Source organism: Lissotriton helveticus, chromosome 7 (assembly GCF_964261635.1).
Source record: "Lissotriton helveticus chromosome 7, aLisHel1.1, whole genome shotgun sequence".
NCBI classification, from domain to species: domain Eukaryota; kingdom Metazoa; phylum Chordata; class Amphibia; order Caudata; family Salamandridae; genus Lissotriton; species Lissotriton helveticus.
This window is the reverse complement of record NC_136068.1, coordinates 726,050,731-726,055,523: the sequence shown is the minus strand read 5'-3', so window position 1 is coordinate 726,055,523 and position 4,793 is coordinate 726,050,731. Positions and strand designations below refer to the sequence as shown.

Here is a 4,793-nt window from a genome sequence, read left to right as displayed (position 1 = left end):
GCGATACCGACGGATGCAATTGCGCTCCCTCATGGCTTCCAAGTCAGGCAACGGCCTTTCCAGAGGGGGTGCCCTGCAATACACAATTTATAGAAAATGTCTTCAACGGTCTGACTAAGACAATAACAATGTACATGGCACAAGCAACACTGCTTCAAATAATCTAGACAATTTGGAGTGTGGCGTGGGATACACACTAATGTAACATGTGCCAGCTCCCAGCCACTCCTCCGTTAAAAGTAAAAGACCTGTGGTGTGTGGAATGGATATGACATGCATACAAACGATCTGATGGAAAGGTCTTAGTGGGCATGACAATGTATCATGTCAGTGACACACGTCATGTGAATGTGAGTAGCAGCTTGTCTGCACATCCAGACAGCTGACAGCAATACACACACACACCACATGTGCCATCATTTGCACAGTTCTGACTTAGTAATGTTGCGGTGTTTACATTCCCAAAGTATTACATGACCATCATCATACATCATAAATCTTTGATTTGTGACAAATGGTATGTGCTGCCATCACACATATGAGTGGGTAATTAACACACGGGGCATGGTGTGTGTACATTACAAACCAGGTCATCACGCCAAGGACACAACATAGATGCTCCTACAGCACATGTACTGAACTGTATGGACGAGTTACTTACGTTTTTTAACAAGATATCAGTAAGGAACAGTAGTTATTCGCATAATCCCGACTTTGAATACATGACAAGCTTTTGACAAATATGCCTCCCTGGATGCCATCAATCTGTCCAGTGAGTCGGGGCTATCCAGGCCACTGTGCAGGTGTGATTGCATCCATGCCCTTATATCTACAAATCCAAGTACAAGAATGGTTAAGCAAGACTAACATTGCCAGGAGGGAATATATCTTTCAGGTAATCTCCTCTCCTTTAATAATAACACTAATATAGAACTACAAACAGAGTACTAGAATCCAATCGTGGCAAACCTTGTATTTACAGGACAAACCTGTCCCTGAGCACCATCCATCAATTTAAAACATCCAGAGCTGTACACCTGAAAAGACAATGATATAAGGTAATCCACCCTTTTTTCTCACCCCCGTCTATACATGGGCAATTACCCCAGGGCCTGCCCGAGGGAGGGTCCATGCCAATACTATGGAATAATATAACGGATACCCAGCCTGAGAGCCCTGGGGTTATTCTTATAATGGAAGCCCACATACTGGTAGGACAAGGAGGTTCTTATGTAAAGATGCTTTCTAAGAGGATGTGCCTTAAAATTATTAGGGTATGTTATAAGAAGAAGGTTTAGCTGATTATTGCTTTGTCAAACCTGTGGACAATATAAATGTATACGGTAATGGCTAATGCTGGTCTTATTATCTAAGAAAAGTCGATCAGGCCTAAAGTAAGATTTTCAGTGACAAAAACTTGTTTCTTCATGCCATATACTTATTGAATTATATTTATCAACAGGATCTATACACAAAGGCAACCATCCAGTGCCATTGTAGCAGAGTCAATAACAAGAGCACAAGTCTTGATAAAGATGGCATCTATCTAAAAAAGCCATCGAAACGCGTCGACGCATACTAGTGCACAATTAAACCACCAAACTCGCCCCAAGAACACCGAGAAGAAATCGGGTTTTGGTTTGAGTCAGATTGGATATTTAATGTGCAAAATTCAATGACAAATTGTGACTGTCTGTGTTTGTTTAACTTCTCTGCCACCAAAAACGTCTTTCCCCTATTTTCTTTATGTCCTTACTTAACTTGAGCAGGTCTTCCTTTTGATTGATTGTTTATTGATATTGTATACATATGTTTCACTCATGTTTTTTTAAATCAAAGAAAAAATTTTTTTCGTGACAATGTTTGATAATTTCTGTATAGAGTAGTTTAACTCTATTTTTATTCAAGGTTCTGTCCATATATTTATGAATTGTTAATGATTTTAATAAAATATTTTATATACTTTCATACAAAAAATGTTGCCATGTTTATGATTTAACCTCTAGTTGCTTGTGTCCAAGACTAGTATTTGGGTTTCAATAGCTATTGAACTGAGCCAAGGGATACTCTTGTTTACACATTGGAAAAAAGACAGTGTGGGTGATTGGCATCCTACAAGGGCGTGGCCAAGTATTGCCCGTACCTACAACGCACACTCTGCCAGCAGTTACACAACTACGTCCCACAGAGAGTGTGGGTACCAGACAAAGAGGCATGTGATGTAGGAAGAGCCCACTCCCAGACTCAGGGAGGATGAAGACATGTTTCCGTAGTGCTCATACCTCTTGGATGCCCTCTACAGCGGAGCTAACGGGAATGTGGTCTGTGATTTGGGGGCCTGGATGCCCCTGCTCTCTGGGGTGGGGTGGGAGGAAAGGGAACATGGTCAGTCCGGGGAGGGGAGTGGGCGTCTGACAACGTGCCTATCTACAGCCAAACATGCAGCGTGCCTGTACATGCTGGCCAATATAGATACAGTACATTCCTGAAGATAGGCCTGCAGAGGCACAGCGGAGCGTGAGTGGAGTTGAAGGATGTAAGTGAGGAGGTTGGTCCTCACGGCGGCAACGGGGAGATGAAGGGGCAAGGCTCCGGCCACCCACGTAAACACTACACTGTACGTTGCCCACTCATCCACAAACACGTTTGGAGTAGAGACATCACCAGTGTCAGGCTAGGTGTCCAGACCACTCGCATCCCCCAGTCCACCTGTCCTGTCCTCTTGGGACTGACACTCACGTGCCACTGGGTCTTCATGACCCTACAAATACCCATTAACACCCATTGTAATGAGCTGTGGCAGGCTCATTGAAGTTTTACTCCCCATGCAGCATTTATAGCGGTGTTCAGCCGCACAGTCTCCACGCTGGAGCCGTACAGTGTGTGGTATTGGGGACAGCACCACCCAAGAACGGCACCAAGGATGACACCTGGGGGACTGTTGCCAGTGAGGTGAACCAGCGAGGACCAGGGTGACCATTCACATCCTGTCTGTCCCAGTGGTTCCGGGACGTATGCGCCGCCTGCGTCAGGGACAAAGCGAGTGATGGCGTCAGGGGCAATTCACCAGACGCGCTCGTGCCCCCAGACGGGTCCGCTGGCCCAGGAGCCAACGCGGAGGCCGTTGTTGGGTTGAGGGACATCATGGACATGAGGAAGTGCACTGACTCCTCCTGCTTCACATGCAGGGCAGGGCCCGGAGGTCATGGTGCAGGCTACGACAGCAGGTAATCTGACAGAGCCGCATGGCCGGTGTCACCCGGATCACATGCAGCATTGCACGTGCATTGTGGGGATTTGGAAGTGCAATGACATATCTTTGACTCATTTGGGATACGTGACGACTCAGCCCTGGAGGACTGATGTGTAATTCAGGGGCTCTGATGTCTCAACACCCACGCCCAGGCACTCGTCCTACGTCCAGACCATGAGCTATATTGGTGCAGGGCCAACTGCTGGAGTCTGAGCGGCTTGTGGGTCCAATCACACCTGGATTCATAGGTGTGTTCCCAGCAGTTTGAGCAGCTCTTGTTGTTGTGCTTGACGTGAAAACAGTGGAGACACCAACGGTGAGGGTCAGTCACCAATATGAGTCGTTGGCATTCCTAACAGGCTTAGAAACGGACATCCATATTGGCACCGTCCGGAGTCAGACAATCCAAGTGAAATGGTCTGAAGTGAACGTACTATGATTTTACTTGAAAAATGATTAAGCTTACACTCATACAGGACCAGCGCTTGTGTTGTGAAATAAAGTTCCTGACGTGTGCACGCAGAGGTGACGTCTGAGTACTCAGACAACGTCATCACGGCACACACAACGCCAACATCACATGCTGGGACGCAGGCCATGGCTAGCGACACACAAGTGTAGTGCTGAGCGGTAATTGCCATATCCAGGATGACTCTTGGGGATATTCAAAGGTGAGTAATATGATACTGACCTGTAAATGTCATATGCTAACATCATGCACAATGTCGCACATGGCACACACATGACGTCGTCACACAGGGTCATGCTGAGCGGCTATTAGACCTCTGTGACAGTGGGCATATTGCTGTCATCATGTGCCAGTTCCCTGTACTGAATGGTGTGGCATTCCAGTGTTGATGTGCATCACAATATGTTGCAGACTTTACTCCGGTGTGAAGTGTTGAATGCATGTGATGCACATGTGAAATATGGTTGATGACATGTCTCGCCAGCTCTTCACACATCAACTGAGTCACAAAGTCACAGTCCCTGTGCTTCTTCTATGTCTGCCACACCTTGGGCATGCTGATGTATGGATGCCATGCTGATGTATGCATCCACATCCTAGACATGAGTGTAGACTACATCCCTGCTATGTGATTTCCTGGACTCACTCTCCCAATGGTGACATGGGGTAGGACAGGGATGCAGCCTACACAATCGTACACTCGAGCATGTCTGACGCACTGTATCCCAATGGTACGTGCATGTGTACGCCTCATTTCCCTATTACATTTCAGCCATACGCGAGCCAAGCGTACCCCAATGGTACGTGCGTGTGTACGCCTCGTTTCCCTATTGCATTTCAGCCATACGCGAGCCAAGCGTATCCCAATGGTACCTGCGTGTGTACGCCTCGTTTCCCTATTGCATTTCAGCCATACGCGAGCCAAGCGTACCCCAATGGTACGTGCGTGTGTACGCCTCGTTTCCCTATTGCATTTCAGCCATACGCGAGCCAAGCGTACCCCAATGGTACGTGCGTCTGTACGCCTCGTTTCCCTATTGCATTTCAGCCATACGCGAGCCAAGCGTACCC

The 4,793-nt window shown here is 47.0% G+C and overlaps 1 long non-coding RNA gene across 1 annotated transcript; it reads left to right on the top strand.

Annotated features, from left to right (window-relative positions):
* The first annotated feature begins 847 nt into the window (after positions 1 to 847).
* On the top strand, positions 848 to 1,540 carry LOC144766999 (uncharacterized). The gene is made up of 3 exons (XR_013598015.1): positions 848 to 895; positions 983 to 1,058; positions 1,463 to 1,540. It is a non-coding gene; the product is annotated as an uncharacterized LOC144766999 (long non-coding RNA).
* The last annotated feature ends 3,253 nt before the right edge of the window (positions 1,541 to 4,793 follow it).